This window comes from Heterodontus francisci, chromosome 30 (genome assembly GCF_036365525.1).
Source record: "Heterodontus francisci isolate sHetFra1 chromosome 30, sHetFra1.hap1, whole genome shotgun sequence".
Taxonomy (NCBI): domain Eukaryota; kingdom Metazoa; phylum Chordata; class Chondrichthyes; order Heterodontiformes; family Heterodontidae; genus Heterodontus; species Heterodontus francisci.
Window position 1 is genome coordinate 42,662,918 of NC_090400.1, and position 21,500 is coordinate 42,684,417.

At 45.9% G+C, this 21,500-nt stretch overlaps 1 protein-coding gene across 1 annotated transcript in view; it reads right to left on the reverse strand.

Annotated features, from left to right (window-relative positions):
* The window catches only part of LOC137346711 (serine-rich adhesin for platelets-like), a 109,387-nt gene that overhangs the window by 62,378 nt on the left and 25,509 nt on the right, over positions 1–21,500 (reverse strand). The window lies entirely within an intron of this gene.

Consider the following 21,500-nt stretch of genomic DNA (forward strand, 5'->3'; position numbering starts at 1 on the left):
AGATGGTAAATACTCAGCCTGGAGCCCAGTTACCAGTGGCGTGCCACAGGGATCAGTTCTGGGTCCTCTCCTGTTTGTGATTTTTATTAACAACTTGGATGAGGAAGTCGAAGGGTGGGTCAGTAAATTTGCAGATGATACAAAGGTTGGTGGAGTTGTGGATACCGAGGAGGGCTATTGTCGTCTGCAAAGGGACTTGGATAGGTTGCAGTGCTGGGCTGAAAAGTGGCAGATGGAGTTTAACCCTGAAAAGTGTGAGGTCGTCCATTTTGGAAGGACAAACACGAATGCAAAATACTGGGTTAACGGTAGGGTTCTTGGGCATGTGGAGGAGCAGAGAGACCTTGGGGTCTATGTGCATAGATCGTTGAAAGTTGCAACTCAAGTGGATAGGGCTGTGAAGAAGGCATATGGGGTGTTAGCGTTCATTAGCAGAGGGATTGAATTTAAGAGCCGTGAGGTGATGATGCAGCTGTACAGGACCTTGGTAAGGCCTCATTTGGAGTACTGTGTGCAGTTCTGGTCGCCTCATTTTAGGAAGGATGTGGAAGCCTTGGAGAGGGTGCAGAGGAGATTTACCAGGATGTTGCCTGGAATGGAGAATAAGTCTTACGAGGAAAGGCTGAACATTCTAGGCCTCTTCTCATTAGAACGGAGAAGGATGAGGGGTGACATGATAGAGGTTTATAAGATGATCAGGGGAATAGATAGGGTAGACAGTCAGAAACTTTTTCCCCGGGTGGAGCAAAGCGTTACAAGGGGTCATAAATTTAAGGTGAAGGGTGGGAGATATAAGGGGGATGTCAGGGGAAGGTTCTTTACCCAGAGAGTGGTCGGGGCATGGAATGCCTTGCCTGGGGAAGTTGTTGAGTCAGAAACTTTAGGGACTTTCAAACGGCTTTTAGATAGGTATATGGATAAAGGAGAATGATGGGGTATAGATTAAATTGTCCTTGACAGAGGACAAAGGATCGGCACAACATCGTGGGCCGAAGGGCCTGTTCTGTGCTGTATTTTCTATGTTCTATGTTCTATGTTCTATGTAAAACATCCCAAGGCACTTCACAGGATAATTTTCAAACAAAATACACTAAGTCCATATAAGGAGGTATTAGGACCAAAAGCTTAGTCAACGAGGTAGGATTTCAGGACTGCCTTCCTAAAGGAGGAGAGAGAAGTAGAGAGACAGAAAGGTTTAGGAAGGGAATTAGAGATGCTCAGGGTCTAGGCAGCTGAAAGTACAGTTGTCAATGGTGGAGCAATTAAAATTGGAGATGCGCAAGAGGCCAGAGTTGGAGGAGTACAAAGATCTGAAGGTCGTACAGCTGGCCATAGTGGTTGCAGAGGTTACAGAGATAGGGAGAGTCAAGGCTATGGAGGAATTTGAAACAAGGATGACATTTTTAAAATTGAGACATTGCTGGACCTAAAGCCAATGTGAGTCCGTTGCAAGCAGTGACGGAAGTACGGGACCTGGTGTGAGTAGGGTACAGACAGCAGCTTTTTGGATGAGCTCAAGTTTATGGAGAGTGGAAGATGGTAGGCCAGCCAGAAGAGTGTGGGAATAGTCAAGTTTAAATGTAAGAATGAACATCCTGTGATCATGAAAGGTGCTATATAAATGCAAGTTCTATTTTAATGCAGTGAAGATCTTAATCTCAGTCAGCATTGCAAGCACTATGACATTTGCTTACTAAATTTAAATTTGTTTTCAGGATGGAAATGAGAGCCGGGGACAACAAGAGAATGGAAAAAAAATCCAAACCACTCAATTATGGATGACTTTTTTTAAATCATCCAAAACAATGGGACAGAAACAAGATCTTGAAAAATCTGTTTTTCATGTGCAAATTATCTATTTCCTGCTGAATCTGTCACCATTGCCAACAGCAAAAATTTAGACAAAGTGCAAACTACACAAAGGAACAAGGGGTTTGCAATAAAACCACTTCCTTTCCCTGTGTGCACAGCTGCTTATACCCTGATTATCCCAATGTGTGCCATTTTTGGACAGATTACTAAATGTTAGATAAAGAAAAAACATCACCTAATCCAGTCCATCCAGACACCTAATATTCAATTCGAAAGTAAGGGATTTTTTTACTGTGGTAAACTGCAACATTTGGCACTGTGGTGATCTGAATGTGTTGGCATCCATAAATCTATAAAAGATGATGGACATGCAGCAAACAATCCATTTAGGTGGTGTGTCTTCTCTTGGTGCACCTTTGCTGATGGCTGTTTTGATGGAAATCCCACATGCTAAACAGAACATATTAATTTCGTCGTATGGAACTTTGCCTGAGACATTTTACTGGACATTATTACAAATAGCTTTTAAAATGCAGAACAGAGCAGTGAAAGATGGCCACGCACAATTTGCATATGAGAAGCCAAAGGTCGGCTGGGGTCAGAAGTGATTACCCAGTCGAGCCAAAACAATGGGGGTGCTCTCTGATTCTATTACCTAGAATGGTTTTGCCAACATCAAAAGCCATCAACAACCATTGACTTTGAGTCAACCACCACATCCCCCCCCGATCCCACCAAGTATGTCCGAACAGCCTTGAATTTCAAAGATCCTTCTAGAAGGTGCTGTTTCAAACAAAGAGGTGGCCACATGACATGACTACCTGTGTAACTCTGAGAGTTTGTGAATTGTGCTGAGAAAGACAGAAACTGAACTCCAAAGAAGGAACTCTCTCTCTCTCCCTCTGTAGCAAAGTCTCAGGGGAGCCTCGGCTACAGCTACACCACAAATCTACAGATCCTCACAGTCAGCAAAATAGGATGAATAAAGCCTCTCTTCGGTCTTCCAGAACCAGAGAAGCAAGCCTGAATTGTGCATGTGGCCCAACGAGGACTTCAAGACTTCAATTTCAACTAAGAACACTGGGACTACACTTCTGTATTTAAATTCCATTTTTATTAAGGACTCGACTCCAACCCCCAACTCTGTTTTTTCCCAACTGTATCTATTTGTGTGTCTGTGTGTGTGCCTTTCGTATGAATGTGAGTGTGGATGCATCACATATTGTAGTAATTTTAACCAGTTTAGAGTGATAAGGTTAATAAACTTACATCTTTCTTGTTTAATCTCAAGATAACCTTTCTGATTGGTTCATTTACAATTATAATTAGAGGAGCAGGAGCAAGTGCTCACTGAGGTGTTAAGTTAAATCACTGTGTTAAAAGGATAAATCCTGTAGTGGTCAAATCAGAGAAGAGGTGAAAGGGGGAGCCTGAAACCCCTTCCTCACCTGGTTGTAACACCGTGAAGGCCAATCCTTGAGAGGCAGGTTCTGCCGCAAGTGCCGTACATGCAGCTGCCAAGTGACGCTGTGAGTTGTTTTCGGCGTTGGCACCTGTTGCCAAGCTGCTATGTGCTTTAGAATGAGAGCCAAGGGATAACAGGTTTGAAAAGGGGTGCAGTCCATTTACTGGAAGAAAGAAGTACTAACTAATAGCCAGAGGGAGCAGCTGACACACTTGGCAACTCCACATATGGTCGTTATGGTAGTGCATTCCAGTCCACAGGATGTGTCACGATTTCCCTCTTTCGTTAGCTAGTGACTCCCAGGTGCCATAGTCGATGTTTAGTGCCTTCATGTCACGCCTGCAAGCATCCCTGAAGCGGAGCTTTGGGTGCCCCACTGGTCCCTGGCTACCTCACCACATAGAAGGTCCTTGGGTATGCGACCGTCATCCATCCTGGGGACGTGTCCAATTAACCGAAGCTGCCTCTATTTGATTAGTGCTAACACACGGGTGATCTGAATATTCATCATTATAAATCTGAGCTATTACATGGTATAGAAAAATCCAGGGCCCTACAGAAAGCTCTTCAATGATAATAGGCCAAGGATAAAGGTTAAAAATGGTGAAAAGCAAAATAGTGACTGATTTTAGGAAGTACATCACGCAGGATGATTTACACTTGGAATGGACTTCTGGGCAGAGTAATGAATGCAAAAATCTTGGGAGTCATTTAAGTACTTAGATGGAGAGCTGTGAATGAATAAGAAGAGATGAACCAATCTTATGTCTTTTTATCTTCTGATCTTATGAACTAAAAATCACCTTTGGCAAAAGTTCAGATATTAATTAAGAGTATCTCCTGTAAATTTCCCTGCAGGAAACAGGAAAAAAAGCTTCTTCTGTCGCACTTTTTTATAGCTGCAGCTTCTATTGGCTGGCATTGATTCAAAATTCAGGGAGCATAATCTTCACCTTACTTAACTGCCTTTTTAGTTCAAGTTAAATATGTGGAGTTGCCAAGTGTGTCAGCTGCTCCCTCTGGCTATTAGTTAGTAGTTCTTTCTTCCAGTAAATGGACTGCACCCCTTTTCAAACCTGTTATCTCTTGGCTCTCATTCAAAAGCATTCTCAAGTTTTGAGCAGGATAAAGGCAGTTTGAGATGAGGAAAATAATTCAAAATGATTAGTGGTGAGTAAAAGCATTTGGTCAAGATGTTTTCAGCTCCACTCTGAACTGCAGGTCATAAATATCAAAGACAACATTACCACAGTGATACTTGTGTTCAAAATATAATGGGGCCAATTTTCATCTAACTACTTCTCCATTTGGTAGTGAAGTCAAAATGGGGTGGCCTCTAGTACTGTCAACTTACCGCTGTTTTGAGGTCTGTTTGGATTTTTGGGTGGACTTGAATCCTGCCGGCTACAGCTCCATCAGAAACAGGAGGGAGCCTAATGCATTCACGCAAATCATGATCAAGTGATGTTTAGATGCTGTCACATGGTCATTTCCATCCACCTGACTACAGTCAGTTCCTGCTCCCTCCCATCAACCATGAGTGGCACAAGCCAAAAAGTGGCCATTTCTGGTAATAATTAAGTATTTCTCCTCAGTAAGAAAGAAGTCAGCTGGAAGATAAAACACCCTTAAGAGCGGCATAAGCTCAGATGAATACTCAATCAGACAGGGAATAAGGAATGGCTTCAAGAAGATGAGATCTATAAGCTAATCATAGAACAATGCACACAGAAATGGTTGAAAAATCAAAACTAGATAGCAGGTTGAAACCATAATGACTTTGGTAGTGAAACTGACAGTTCAAAATAAACTGCAGTTAAAAGGCACCCCTTTGATGATTATATCAATGAACTGTCAGGCAGAATATATACAAGGTAACAAGGGATCTAAACATACAAAGCTAAACAAAGAATAAGGTAACCAGACCTCAACAAGTTTGAATTAATCATCAGGAGCTGGTCCAAGTGTGCAGAAAAGAGAATTACTTCCCATCTGACAAAGCATCCTTGGCAAAAGGCAGAAACAATCGCGGAGAATTGTATAAAATAAATTATATTGTAGGTTATTTTTCTCAAGCTGTATTAACCAAAACTAAAAGTGGGATTTTACAATGCACCCATGCATGGGGAGAATTGGGTACTAAGACTGAGAGCATGCTGACCAATATTTTTCAACCGGGCAGCTTTAGCAGAGGAAGAGGTTCATGCCAAGTTGATCCTTCAAAAAGCCTCTATGTTTTCCAATGGCTCACTGAACCTGTGTACTGTCATCATCATGCACCTCAACAAACAAGCACAATTGCAACCTGGCATCCTCGAATACAGTAACCAACATTATTCTTTCTTCTTTGGCCTCCTTATCACGAGAGACAATGGGTAAGCGCCTGGAGGTGGTCAGTGCCTGGAGTGGCTATAAAGGCCAATTCTAGAGTGACAGGCTCTTCCACAGGTGCTGCAGAAAAATTTGTTTGTCGGGGCTGTTACACAGTTGGCTCTCCCCTTGCGCCTCTGTCTTTTTTCCCGCCAACTGCTAAGTCTCTTCAACTCGCCACACTTTAGCCAACATTATTAAAGTTCTATTATCAGTAACAATGAGATTGCCATTTTCCTGTGCTAAAGGGTCGTTCTCTTTCCAGACTTCGTTTTTGTGACAGTTTTCGGTTTATTTAAGATTTATTTTTGGTGCTTCTTTTGTATCTTCATACAATTTTGGGTTACCAGTTCACTCTGCATACGATGGACTTTTCTTTTGGAATTCTTCTTACCTTTAGACATTTAGAGAGCAAAGAGAGGATCCAGAAGAATGATCAGAAAGAGGTCTAACTTTAACCGAGGTGAATTGCAGACTCTTGCCAGAACTACTGTCAGAAAAGATGCTTCTTTGCTACCTACCCTTGTCAGGCAGACCTTTCTCCAGTTTGGGAATGGGGTCCTCAAGTTTCCATCTTGTTTTACAAGCAGAAAGGTAGTCTTAGGATGCTGGGTGTTGAAGGTGCGTGTGCTTTTTCTTGATGGACGTGCAAGTTTGGGTGTCAGTAAGTGTGCATTGTACAGTTAGGTTGTTTTACAAAGAGGAGGTGTTAAGGTGTTAGAAGACGTGATTGTGGCAAAGTTTTCAATTATATATTGTATCCGGAAGGTTGTCATACTGATGTCTGGGTATGCATAAGATGCAGTTAAAGAGCTGTAAGGTTGTATGAGGATTTGGTAGGACTGAACAGTAAATGTGGAACAGCTTGGCAGACAAAGCATTGTGGCATGGAGTCTTGGGCCACCTATGAAGTACATGATACTGTTAACTCAGGGGTCGGCAACATGTGGCTCCAGAGCTGCATGTGACTCATTAAGAACTCTGTGCACTCCCAGCCTTGAGCAATCAAACCCATTTTTTCTCATTTTCAGTTTTTAGAAAATAGTTACCTAAATGTGTTTCTAATTTAAAAAGAATGACATATCTAAAAATCCCCTTGATGATGAATATTTTAAAAAGTAACAGCTGGAACTTGAGATGTTAATCACAAAAATATGAAATTCTATCGAAAACCTGCTTGGACCAAAAGTCATAACAAATTACAGTTGCACTGTTTTGCCAAGCAAAATGACATGTGCCATTGCGTTAATGGCTTACATATCGCCCACTCGCCAGTCACACGAGTCGCTCGCAGACGTAGCTGTATATATCAATGAAGAACTGTGGACCTTGTTTTGAAGCTGCTTTGCTACTAGAAATTTAATTTATTCCAAGAAACAGAAGTTTGCAACATTCTTCAGTTGTACTCTGCATATACTAAGGTCAACAGACATTTTTTTCAACTGATTAGCATTTGAATTTAATTTGAAAAAAATTGGAATAATTCAAGGGGTTGAAACTGATACAACGACCATGAGGGATAGAAGATTGAAAATGACCACAGGTATTATCAGCCAGCAGATTGAGAATATATATTTAACTCCAGCCTTCTCTATTGTTTGTGATGAATCATGTGACATTGATGATATTGCACAGATTGCTCTTCTCTGCAGGTATATGAATGAGCAACAGTAACAAGGTGTTGCATAGAAATCCATAAATGTGTCTTTGTCCTTGTTTTTCATTATTATTGACATTTGAGCATTACAGCTGTTAAGATATTGCATTTTTGATTACATTTTAAAAATGGCTCTTCTTGTTATTAAGGTTGCTACGTGTTAAGTTGTGTTAAGTTGTCTTTCCTTGCTAGATTCCTTTAAGTGTGCCGGGTCCTGCAGTGTACACAATATTGAGCCTGCTGAGATATGACCTACCACCATAGATTGGTGCACTGAAGTACCAAGCAGGGTCACCCTTCATTCACCAGCTTCTCTTCATGTCCAGTTGTCTATTCAAAGACTTGCCCAGAGAATCTGTTTTGTGCATCTACACTCTGTTTCCTTTCAATGGCACTTTAGTTAAGTTAAAATGCATCTCTGTTCTCTTTCAGCATTGGCCACAGCTGGGAAATATCTAAAATGATGCTGATCCTGTAAAAAGGCTGAATCAATAGTCACCTTCCAAATACAAACATTTATCTTTCAAAGTGACTCCTGACAACGCAGAAACCCGCTGATGTCATCGGTGTGCTCCAAGCTGCGCAGATGCGCAAACGGTTTCCTGCTGTCACTGAGATGCTGGGCACGTGCAGTCTATGTCTTGCCAGGACTAATTTATGCATGCGTGGGAAAACATCATCGCATAACACCAACGTCATCGTGTAACGACAACGTCGTCAAGCGGCTGAATGAGGCACTTTGAGGATGGAGCTCGATCACCGCTACTCACTCCCGCCCCACTGGCTGCTCTCCCCCCTCGGCTCCAGGCCTCCACGTTTCTGCCCCTCCCCCCTACTGACTGCTTCCACCCCTCAGCCACTCGCTCCAGACCTGGCCATTGTTCCCTGCTCTTCGCTCCCCCCCATCCCCGCCACCCCACTCTCCAGTTGCTCGTTCCCCCTCCCCGCCTCCAGCCACTAGCTCTAGGCCGCGCCGCTTCACTCCTCTTGGCCACTTGGTCCTACGTCACCCCGTCACTCTTCGCGGCCCTACTTGCTTCTTCAGGTTGTGGAAAACGATCGAACGTGGGAGCGAGTGACCGAAAGGAGAGAAGTGGTGCGGCCTAGAGCCAGCAGCCGGAGGGGGGTAGGGAAGCAGGGAGTGAGTGGCCGGAGAGTGGGGTGGTGGGGGTGGGGGGAGTTTGTGGGAAGCGAGGAACGGGGAACAATCGGCCTAGGGAAGGGGAATGGGCGGAGCAGTGGCGAGGTCTCGAGTGAGTGGCTGAAGAGGGGGGGGGGAATGGTGAGGCTGTAGCAAGTGGTTAAGAGAAGGTAGCGATGAAAAGATGGGTGCAGGAGGGACCGATAGAGGGGGTTTTGGGTTTAAGTTATTTATCTGTGATAAATTCAGCAGTGCCATCTTTAATCCTGGCAGCTGCCTGAACTTTGCAGACTGTGATGTTTCAGTGGAAGAGGCTACATTTGCGCATGTGCTAGTACTGCGCCACCTGGTGGTTTGCGCTGTCAGCAAATGCAGCCTTTATCTTTAAGTGCATACATTCCCTTAAATTGAGCGCGATTGCCATATTTTCTGCTTCCCCAATAGGCTTGTTCCTGACACAAGGGCAAAGAAGAGACAGCAATAATAAATTATTGAAATGACCTGTCAACGCACAATTGAAGGCAGTCAATTCATTTTGCTCCTGGTTCGCTATGGTCCAGCAATGTAGCATGAAAAGTTCGATTGCACCTCTCATGGAAATTCTCCCCTTGCATCTCAAACAATGGTAATGCATCAGAACTCCATATTTGTCCACCATAGGAATACCTGAGCAAGTCATGTCATTCCTAGTTGCCTAGAGGACTTCAAAAATCAACCACATAGTCTAACACTCAGATCATGACAGCCCAGGTAGGATTGGTAGTTTCTCTTCCCTGAATGACATTTGTGAACCAGCTGGGTCTTTTTGACAATCCAGCAGTTTTCCTGCTCATTTTCTGGAACAAACCCACAAATTCAAATTCATAATTTGCTATGGAGGGATTTGAAATCATGAACATAACCACGAGGCTACTGTACATGAAACACTTTTCAAATTAATATATTAAAATGCACTAAAATAAAAGCAAAATACTGTGGATGCTGGAAATCTAAATAAAAAATGCTGAAAACAGTTAGCAGGTCAGGTCGTATCTGTGGAGAAACAAACAGAGTTAATGGGGCTAATATTAATCTCCAAAAAACCTGTGGGTTGGGGTCAGGTGAGATGTAAAAATCTAAAAGAATTTCAAATCTAACCCCTATCTGCCACAAATCTGCGGACTTCTGGGTTTAATGGAAGGTGCACAGGGGTGATAGCTAACCCGCTCTCATGAGGCGGGTTGGCCACTTAATTATTTTGTGAGACTGGGTGCCTCATGTTTAAACTCTCTTACAGGTTTAACCCTGGCTGGCCAGCTCAAGGGAGGTGAGGACACCTTCAGGGTAAGGTGCCCTTACAGCACTGCCAGAAGGAGTAGGGCTGCTTTCTCTCAGATCACCAAGCTACCTGCTTGCCTGCCATCAGACAGGCCATCCCTCCTCCTGCCATCAGACCTCCCCCAGGATCGGGGATTGGTCCTCCCACTCACATCCCCACAGCTGGGGATCGGATCCTCCCCACTAGCAACTGCAAGTTCCCTATCTGCTCCTGCAGCTTGCTCCGGAGTGTTCCCTGCCCAATGAGAACCAAACCAGGCTGACTTCAGGGTGGGCCAGTTAGCTTAACATCTGTCATAGGGAAAATGCTGGAATCTATTATTTAAGGAGGTTATATCAGGTCATTTAGAAAATCTCAATGCAATAAAGCAGAGTCAACATGGTTTTGTGAAAGGGAAATCATGTTTGACTAATTTTATTAGAGTTCTTTGAGGAAGTAACTAGCAATGTGGATAAAGGGGAACCTGTGGATGTGGTGCACATGGATTTTGAGAAGGCATTTTACAAGGTGCCACATCAAAGGTTACTAAATAGAATAAGAGTCCATAGTATAGGGGGTAATATATTAGCACAGATAGAGGATTAGTTAACAACAGGAAACAGAGAATAGCATAAATAGGTCGTTTTCAGGTTAGCAAGCTGTAACTAGTGGAATTAGAATTAGAATTAGAATTAGAATATTACAGCGCAGTACAGGCCCTTCGGCCCTCGATGTTGCGCCGATCATCTGACCTACACTATTCCATTTACATCCATATGTCTATCCAATGACCACTTAAATGCCCTTAAAGTTGGCGAGTCTACTACTGTTGCAGGCAGGGCGTTCCACGCCCCTACTACTCTCTGCGTAAAGAAACTACCTCTGACATCTGTCCTATATCTTTCACCCCTCAACTTAAAGCTATGTCCCCTCGTGTTTGCCATCCTCATCCGAGGAAAAAGACTCTCACTATCCACCCTATCTAACCCTCTGATTATCTTGTATGTCTCTATTAAGTCACCTCTCCTCCTCCTTCTCTCTAACGAAAACAACCCCAAGTCCCTCAGCCTTTCCTCGTAAGACCTTCCTTCCATACCAGGCAACATCCTAGTAAATCTCCTCTGCACCCTTTCCAAAGCTTCGACATCCTTCCTATAATGCGGTGACCAGAACTGCACGCAATACTCCAGGTGCGGCCTCACCAGAGTTTTGTACAGCTGCATCATGACCCCGTGGCTCCGAAACTCGATCCCCCTACTAATAAAGGCTAACACACCATATGCCTTCTTAACAGCCCTATTAACCTGGGTAGCAACTTTCAGGGATTTATGTACCTGGATACCAAGATCTCTCTGCTCATCTACACTACCAAGAATCTTCCCATTAGCCCAGTACTCTGCATTGCTGTTACTCCTTCCAAAGTGAATCACCTCACACTTCTCCGCATTAAACTCCATTTGCCATCTCTCAGCCCAGCTCTGCAGCCTATCTATGTCCCTCTGTACCCTACAACACCCTTCGACACTATCCACAACTCCACCGACCTTCGTGTCATCCGCAAATTTACTAACCCACCCTTCTACACCCTCATCCAGGTCGTTTATAAAAATGACAAACAGCAGTGGCCCCAAAACAGAACCTTGCGGTACACCACTAGTAACTAAACTCCAGGATGAACATTTGCCATCAACCACCACCCTCTGTCTTCTTTCAGCTAGCCAATTTCTGATCCAAAGCTCTAAATCACCTTCAACCCCATACTTCCGTATTTTCTGCAATAGCCTACCGTGGGGAACCTTATCAAACGCCTTACTGGAGGGCCACTAGTGCTGCAGCCTCAACTATGCACAATCAATATTGTAAGATTACTTTCTTTCTTTCTTCTTTCTTTCTTTAGCCTCCTTGTCTCGAGAGACAATGGGTAAGCACCTGGAGGTGGTCAGTGGTTTGTGGAGCAGCGCCTGGAGTGGCTATAAAGGCCAATTCTACAGTGACAGACTCTTCCACAGGTGCTGCAGATAAAATTGGTTGTCGGGGCTGTTACACAGTTGGCTCTCCCCTTGCACTTCTGTCTTTTTTCCTGCCAACTGCTAAGTCTCTTCGACTCGCCACACTTTAGCCCCACCTTTATGACTGTCCGCCAGTTCTGGCGATCGCTGGCAACTGACTCCCACAACTTGTGATCAACGTTACAGGACTTCATGTCGCATTTGCAGACATCTTTAAAGCGGAGACATGGATGGCCGGTGGGTCTGATACCAGTGACGAGCTCGCTGTACAATGTGTCCTTGGGGATCCTGCCATCTTCCATGCGGCTCACATGGCCAAGCCATCTCAAGCACCGCTGGCTCAGTAGAGTGTATATGCTGGGGATGTTGGCGACCTCGAGGACTTCTGTGTTGGAGATACCGTCCTGCCACCTGATGCCAAGGATTCCCCGGAGGCAGTGAAGATGGAATGTATTGAGACATCGCTCGTGGCTGACATACGTTGTCCAGGCCTCGCTGCCATAGAGCAAGGTATTGAGGACACAGGCTTGATATACTTGGACTTTTGAATTCTGTGTCAGTGCGCCATTTTCCCATACTCTCTTGGCCAGTCTGGACATGACAGTGGAAGCCTTTCCCATGCGATTGTTGATTTCTGCATCGAGAGACAGGTTACTGGTGATATTTGAGCTTAGGTAGGTGAACTCTTGAACCACTTCCAGAGCGTGGTCGCCAATATTGATGGATGGAGCATTTCTGACGTCCTGTCCCATGATGTTCGTTTTCTTGAGGCTGATGGTTAGGCCAAATCTGTTGCAGGCAGCCACAATCCTGTCGATGAGTCTCTGCAGACACTTCAATGTGGGATGTTAATGCAGCATCATCTGCGAAGAAGAGTTCCCTGATGAGGACTTTCCGTACTTTGGTCTTTGCTCTTAGACTGGCAAGGTTGAAGAACCTGCCACCTGATAATGTGTGGAGGAAAATTCCTTCTTCTGAAGACTTGAACGCATGTGACAGCAGCAGAGAGAAGATGATCCCAAACAGTGTGGGTGCGAGAACACAGCCCTGTTTCACGCCACTCAGGATAGGAAAGGGGTCTGATGAGGTGCCGCTATGCTGAATTGTGCCTTTCATGTTGTCATGGAATGAGGTGATGCTACTCAGTAGCTTTGGTGGACAACCTATCTATGCTGGTAGTCTGAAGCGACCACGTCTGCTGACGAGGTCAAAGGCTTTGGTGAGAACAATGAAAGCAACGTAGAGGGGCATCTGTTGTTCGCGGCATTTCTCCTGTAGTTGACGAAGGGAGAACAGCATGTCAATGGTGGATCTCTCTGCTCGAAAGCCACACTGTGCCTCAGGGTAGACACGCTCAGCCAGCTTCTGGAGCCTGTTTAAAGTGACTCGAGCGAAGACTTTCCCCACTACGCTGAGCAGGGAGATTCCACGGTAGTTGTTGCAGTCACCGCGGTCACCCTTGTTCTTATAGAGGGTGATGATATTGGCATCGCGCATGTCCTGTGGTACGGCTCCCTCATCCCAGCACAGGCAAAGCAGTTCGTAGAGTGCTGAAAGTATAGCAGGCTTGGCACACTTGATTATTTCAGGGGCAATGCCGTCCTTCCCAGGGGCTTTTCCATTGGCTGGAGAATCAATGGCATCACTGAGTTCCAATTTTGTTGGCTGTTCGTCCAGCTCATCCATGACTGGCAGAGAATGGGCTGCATTGAGGTCGGTCTCAGTGACAACATTTTCCCTGGAGTACAGTTCTAGGTAGTGCTCCACCCAGCGGTCCATTTGCTTGCGTTGGTCAGTGATTGTATCCCGATTTAGACTTGAGGGGGGGGGGGGGGGCGATCTTCCTGATGGTTGGCCCAAAAGCTCTCTTAATACCATCGTACATTCCTCTGATGTTTCCGGTGTCAGAGGCCAGCTGAATACGACTGCATAGGTGTTGCCAATAGTCATTTGCATAGCGCCTGGCTGTTCTTTGTGCAGCACTTCTGACTGCTTTAAGTGCTACGGATGTTAACTCGCTGGGGGCTTTCTTGTAGTTCAACAGTGCAATGCGCTTCGTGGCTATGACATGTTCCAGCTCTTCAAAGTGAGATTGAAACCAGTCTGCATTCCGCTTCACACATTTGGTGGTCATTGCTGAGTCATAGATGGCATCTCTGATGTGGGCCCACTTGGTCTCTGCATCCCCTGTAGGGGTGTTTTGAAGGCCTTTTTCAAGTGAATTTAGAAACTTATGTAACAGCTGTGGATAAGAAATTCTGCTAGTGTTGATGCGCGGGCGGCCCTTCAGCTTGGAGTGATGTAGCTTCTTTGGTCTGAGTCTAACCTTGCTGCACACCAGGGAGTGGTCGGTGTCGCAGTCTGCACTGTGGAAGCTGCGTGTGATTTGAACACTGTTTAAAGAGGCCCGCCTTGTGACGATGAGGTCCAGTTGGTGCCAACGACGTGATCTTGGGTGCCTCCAAGAAACCTGGTGACAGGGTTTAGTGTGAAAGAACGAGTTGGTGATGCAGAGGTTATGATAGGTACACAACTCAAGCAGTCTCTGTCCATTCTCATTCATCCTTCCAATGCCATAACGCCCAAGGCAGGAGGGCCATGAGTCATGGTCGGCCCCAACCCTGGCGTTAAAGTCCCCCAGCAGGAACAGGTGTTCGGTATTGGGGATGCTACTAATGATATTATGGAGTTCCTCATAGAACTGGTCTTTAACTTCAGGTGGGGAGCAGAGTGATAGAGCATAGATGCTGAGTAGGTGTACTGGACCAGAGGCGTGAGCAGTCAGATGGACAGTATGCGTTCCGAGCCATTTGAAGGTGGCTCTATCATGCTGAGCAAAGAGCTTCTGATGGCGAAGCCCACTCTATGCTGTCGGTACTTTAGGATCCCTACCCTGCTAGAAGGTGGTGTAGTCTTGCTCTCTTAGAGATCCGCTCGCAGGGAGGCGTGTCTCCTGAAGTGCTGCAATGTCCACATTGAGTCTACTAAGCTCGTTGTTAATGATGGCAGTCTTCCGAGAATCGTTGATTTGTGTAAGGTCTTCCGACAGGCCAGGACACATAGTTCTGACGTTCCAGCTTGCAAAACGAAGGGCTAGTACCTTCTTTCCTTTTTTTGTCGTGCTGTTTGGTGCGGTATTACAGTCCACTTGTCGGGTGATGACCCTGAGCTCCAAGCACCCATTGAAGCAGGTGAACTGTGAAGGGACAGAACCTTACTGACCGGGGGCTGCCCGGTTTGAGGCAGGTGGTAGCAGTCCAGTGAGATGCGATGACCTCTCCCACTGACAAAGGCAACCCGTGGCGCCCAATCTCTACGCCAACTGAGCTGGACTTATAACCCATAACTGCTGCCTTCCGTGTTGTTTTGGTCGCTGTGAGACGACTATTGAGTGACCTCTCCATGGCGCATGCCTGGGCGGATGTATGGAGGTTGTGAGTTGCCTAAGCGTCAAAACCCCCCTCTCGGCCTTCCTGGTGGGGTCCAAAGGAGTGCAGAGCACGACGTTTGGCACCAGCATGGCTGCAGGAACTGCCGGAAACATGCCAAAGGTGACACATGACCGCCTTCGGGGTTCTGCTCCGGATTTTCTGTTCGGGTTTACTCCATTAGCCTTGGTCTCTCCTGAGACGCCCACAAGGCAGTTGTTTTGTTAGGGCCCCTGCTCAGGGATAGGTGGATGCCGGTGGGAGGAGGTGGGGGGGAAGGGGGTGCAAGGGGGAGCTGGGAAGGGGGCTGCAGGGGGGTAGGGGAGGGGGGTGCAGGGGAAGGGGGTACAAGGGGAAGATGGTGCGAGGGGAAGGGGGTGCGAGGGGGGTGAGCTGGGAAGGGGGTGCAGGTACTAAAACATTTCATCAGCTCCCACATAATGCATTCCCCATGTAAAGTTGGGGCTGCCTTGTGTAGTTTCACCCTCGACACAAAATTTTGCCGGTCTAATTTAAAAACAAAATTAAAACTACCCTGATTTGTTTGCGATATTTTCTTCTAGGATTCTTGGGATGACATCGATCCTGCCAGGTCTACCCCTCACTCGCTGCACCAAGAATTTTGAGAAGCAGGGGCTTTTAATGCCTTTTACTCTCCATGCTGGGGGCGAGGCGGGGGGGGGGGGGGGGGAGGGGGGTGGGGGGGGTCGGGGGTGAGTTGGGAAGGGCATGCTGGGAGGAAGATGGTATAGGGAGGTGTGTAAGATTAGATTAGATTAGAGATACAGCACTGAAACAGGCCCACCGAGTCTGTGCCGAACATCAACCACCCATTTTATACTAATCCTACACTAATCCCATATTCCCAACAAACATCCCCACCTATCCCTATATTTCCCTACCACCTACCTATACTAGTGACAATTTATAATGGCCAATTTACCTATCAACCTGCAAGTCATTTGGCTTGTGGGAGGAAACCGGAGCACCCGGAGAAAACCCACGCAGACACAGGGAGAACTTGCAAACTCCACACAGGCAGTACCCGGAATCGAACCCGGGTCCCTGGAGCTGTGAGGCTGCGGTGCTAACCACTGCGCCACTGTGCCGCCATTACTAGGTTACTAAAAAGTAACTAACAAGAATACTAATTGTTAAAATCCAGCTATTATAAACTAACAAATAAGTTATCATAAACTAACATTTAGCTTTATTAGAACCCTTCTTTGTAGTGTGGTAAAGTGGAAAAACTTAGGAAATAGGGTACAGCATTGATAAGATCTGAAGGTAGAGGGATTCTGCGAAATTATGTCAAGTTTTAAAATGCTTACTTGCAGTAAAAGGGTCTTGAGAGCAGACAGTGAAAAGAAGCTTGTGCGAACAAAGTGTCTCTTAATAAGACAAGGAACTTCGGAATGTAAAAGCATTGAGATAAAGTAGTCAACACAAAGGGGTGTTACTCACGTAAATCCGAAAGGTTAGCAACCATCACAAAATGATCCTTGGTTTGTTAAGAAAGGCATCCTTTCATACAAGACTAATCACTGATTGGAAGAAGGGAGAGTTAATTGGAAAGCTGCCTGGATAAAAGAAGTCTTGACTGTGTCGCTGTACGGCAGAGAATTTTCCAACAACAGGAGACGAGAGAGACAGACCGACCAAAAAATCTTAAGACCAAAAACTGCAAGAGAAAGAGTCTTGGACTCTGTCGTCCAGTCCTTAATATGGGTAGTATTTGTGTTAGACGGTTAATCACCACTTGAGTTTGTGACCATTGGTTAATCTGAAGACTTATTAAAGTTGTCCTTACCTTTATCTTAATAAAGTTGATTCATTTTAAAAAAAATTCATTCATGAGATGTGGGCGTCACTGGCCAGGCCAGCATTTATTGCCCATCGCTAATTGCCCTTGAGAAGGTGGTGGTGAGCTGCCTTCTTGAACCGCTGCAGTCCATTTGGGGTAGGTGTACCCACAGTGCTGTTCAGATGGGAGTTCCAGAATTTTGACCCAGCAACAGTGAAGGAACGGCGATATATTTCCAAGTCAGGATGGTGTGCGACTTGGAGGGGAAATTGCAGGTGGTGGTGTTCCCACGTATTTGCTGCCCTTGTCCTTCTAGTTGGTAGAGGTCGCGGGTTTGGAAAGTGCTGTCTAAGGAGCCTTAGTGCATTGCTGCAGTGCATCTAGTAGATGGTACACACTGCTGCCACTGTGCGTTAGTGGTGGAGGAAGTGAATGTTTGTAGATGGGGTGCCTATCAAGCGGGCTGCTTTGTCCTGGATGGTGTCGAGCTTCTTCAGTGTTGTTGGAGCTGCACCCATCCAGGCAAGTGGAGAGTATTCCATCACACTCCTGACTTGTGCCTTGTAGATGGTGGACAGGCTTTGGGGAGTCAGGAGGTGAGTTATTCGCCTCATGATTCCAAGCCTCTGACCTGCTCTTGTAGCTAGTATTTATATGGCTATTCCAGTTCAGTTTCTGGTCAATGGTAGCCCCTAGGATGTTGATACTGGGGGATTCAGCGATGGTACTGCCGTTGAATGTCAAGGGGAGATGGTTAGATTCTCTCTTGTTGGAGATGGTCATTGCCTGGCACTTGTGTGGCATGAGTGTTACTTGCCACTTATCAGCCCAAGCCTGGATATTGTCCAGGTCTTGCTGCATTTCTACACGGACTGCTTCAGTATCTGAGGAGTCACGAATGGTGCTGAACATTGTGCAATCATCAGCGAACATCCCCACATCTGACCTTATGATTGAAGGAAGGTCATTGATGAAGCAGCTGAAGATGGTTGGGCCTAGGACACTACCCTGAGGAACTCCTGCAGTGATGTCCTGGAGCTCAGATGATTGACCTCCAACAACCACAACCATCTTCCTTTGCGCTAGGTATGACTCCAACCAGCGGAGGGTTTTCCCCCTGATTCCCAATGACCTCAGTTTTGCTAGGGCTCCTTGATGCCATACTCGGTCAAATGCTGCCTTGATGTTAGGGGCAGTGACTCTCACATCACCTCTTGAGTTCAGCTCTTTTGCCTATGTTTGAACCAAGGCTGTAATGAGGTCAGGAGCTGAGTTGCCCTGGTGGAACCCAAACTGAGCATCAGTGAGCAAGTTATTGCTAAGCAAGTGCTGCTTGATGGCACTGTTGATGACACCTTCCATCACTTTACTGATGATTGAGAGTAGACTGATGGGGCGGTAATTGGCTGGGTTGGACTTGTCCTGCTTTTTGTGTACAGGATATACCTGGGCAATTTTCCACATTGCAGGGTAGATGCCAGTGTTGTAGCTGTACTGGGACAGCTTGGCTAGGGGCGCGGCAAGTTCTGGAGCACAGGTCTTCAGTAGTATTGCCGGAATATTGTCAGGGCCCATAGCTTTTGCAGTATCGAGTGCCTTCAGTCGTTTCTTGATATCACACGGAATGAATTGAATTGTCTGAAGTCTAGCATCTGTGATGCTGGGGACTTCAGGAGGAGACCGAGATGGATCATCAACTCGGCACTTCTGGCTGAAGATTGTTGCAAATGCTTCAGCCTTATCTTTTGCACTGATGTGCTGGGCTCCCCCATCATTGAGGATGGGGATATTTGTGGAGCCACCTCCTCCAGTTAGTTGTTTAATTGTCCACCACCATTCATGGCTGGATGTGGCAGGTCTGTGGTTGTGGTTGTTGGAGGTCAATCATCTGAGCTCCAGGACATCACTGCAGGAGTTCCTCAGGGTAGTGTCCTAGGCCCAACCAGGTCTGTAGAGCTTAGATCTGATCCATTGGTTATGGGATCACTTAGCTCTGTCTATCGCATGCTGCTTACGCAGTTTGGCATGCAAGTAGTCCTGTGTTGTAGCTTCACCAGGTTGACACCTCATTTTGAGGTATGCCTGGTGCTGCTCCTGGCATGCCCTCCTGCACTCTTCATTGAACCAGGGTTGGTCTCCTGGCTCGATGATAATGGTAGAGTGGGGGATATGCCGGGCCATGAGGTTACAGATTGTGGTTGAGTACAATTCTGCTGCTGCTGATGGCCCACAGTGCGTCATGGATGCCCAGTTTTGCATTGCTAGATCTGTTCGAAATCTATCCCATTTAGCACAGTGATAGTGCCACACAACACGATGGATGGTATCCTCAATGTGAAGGCAGGACTTTGTCCCACAAGGACTGTGCGGTGGTCACTCCTACCAATACTATCATGGACAGAAGCATCTGCAGCAGGCAGATTGGTGAGGACGAGGTCGAGTATGTTTTTCCCTCGTGTTGGTTCCCCCACCACCTGCCGCAGACCCAGTCTAGCAGCTATGTCCTTTAGGACTCGGCCACCTCAGTCAGTAATGGTGCTACCGAGCCACTCTTGGTGATGGACGTTGAAGTCCCCCACCCAGAGTACATTTTGTGCCCTTGCACAAAAGTGGATAAAGTGAGTGGATAAAGATTTGGCAGATGGAGTATAATGTGGGAAAGTGGGAACTTGTCAACTTTGGCCAGAAAAATATAAAAGCAACATATTATTTACATGAAGAGAGATTGCAGAAATCTGAGAAGCAAACGGATCTGGGTGTTCGAGTACACAAAACATAAAAGTTGGTCAGTGCTTCCTCCAAGTGGTGTTCAACATGGAGGAGTACTGAGTCATCAGCTGAGGGAGGGCGGTAGGTGGTAATCAGTAGGAGGTTATCTTGCCCATGTTTGACCTGATGCCATGAGACTTCATGGGGTCTGGAGTCGATGTTGAGGACTCCCATGGCAACGCCCTCCCTACTGTATACCACTATGCCACCACCTCTGGTGGGTCTGTCCTGCCGGTGGGATAGGACATAACCGGGGATGGTGATGGCAGTGTCTGGGACATTGTCGGTAAGGTATGATTCCGTGAGTATGACTATGTCAGGCTGTTGCTTGACTAGTCTGTGGGACAGCTCTCCCAACTTTGGCACAAGCCCCCAGATGTTAGTAAGGAGGACTTTGCAGGGTCGACAGGGCTGGGTTTGCCGTTGTTGTTTCCAGTGCCTAGGTCGATGCAGGGTGGTCCGTCCGGTTTCATTCCTTTTTATTGACTTCGTAGTGGTTAGGTACAACTGAGTGGCTTGCTTTGCCATTTCAGAGGGCATGTAAAAGTTAACCACATTGCTGTGGGTCTGGAGTCACATGTAGGCCAGACCAGGTAAGGACAGCAGATTTCCATCCCTAAAGGACATTAGTGAACCAGATGGGTTTTTACAACATTCGACAATGGTTTCATGGCCATCATTAGCCTAGCTTTGTGCTGCCAAGTCTGTTCCCACCTAAGAAGGGGGCATAAACCACCCCTATTTTATCAGATCTTACAACATCAATGACTTGGATGAAGGGACAGAACGTATGGTTGCTAAATTTGCTGATGATACAAAGATTGGTATTAGAGTAAATTATGAAGAGGACATAAGGAGTCTGCAAAGGGATATAGATAGGTTAAGTGAGTGGATAAAGATTTGGCAGATGGAGTACAATGTGGGAAAGTGTGAACTTGTCCACTTTGGCCAGAAAAATAGAAAAGCAACATATTATTTAAATGGAGAAAGATTGCAGAAATCTGAGAAGCAAACGGATCTGGGTGTTCGAGTACACAAAACATAAAAGTTAGTATGCAGGTACAGCAAGTGATTAAGAAGGCAAATGCAATGTTGTCATTTATTGCAAGGGGAACGGAATATAAAAGTAGAGATAAAAGCAAAATACTGCGGATGCTGGAAATCTGAAATAAAAACAAGAAATGCTGGAACCACTCAGCAGGTCTGGCAGCATCTGTGGAAAGAGAAGCAGAGAATGTTTTGCTACCGTCGTACAGGGCATTGGTGAGACCATATCTAGAGTATTGTGTACAGTTTTGGTCTCCTTACTTAAGAAAGGATATAAGTGCATTGGAAGCAGTTCAGAGAAGATTCACTCAACTGATTCCTGGGATGAGAGGGTTATCTTATGAGCAAAGGTTGGATAGGTTGGAGTTTAGAAGGATGAGAGGTGATCTTATTGAAACATACAAGGTCCTGAGGGGACTTGACAGGGTGGATGTTAAAAGGATGTTTCCCCTTGTAAGAGAGACTAAAACTATGGGGCATAGTTTAAAAAAAAGGGGTCTCCCATTTATGATAGAGATGAGGAGAAAACTTTTCTTTCAGAGGGTCGTGAGTCTGTGGAATTCTCTTCACCAGACAGCAGTGGAGGCAGGGCCATTGAATGTTTTTAAGATGCAGGTGAACAGGTTCTTGACAAACAAGCGAGCCAAAGGGTATCGGGGGTAGGCAGGAAAGTGGAGTTGAGTCCACAAATAGATCAGCCA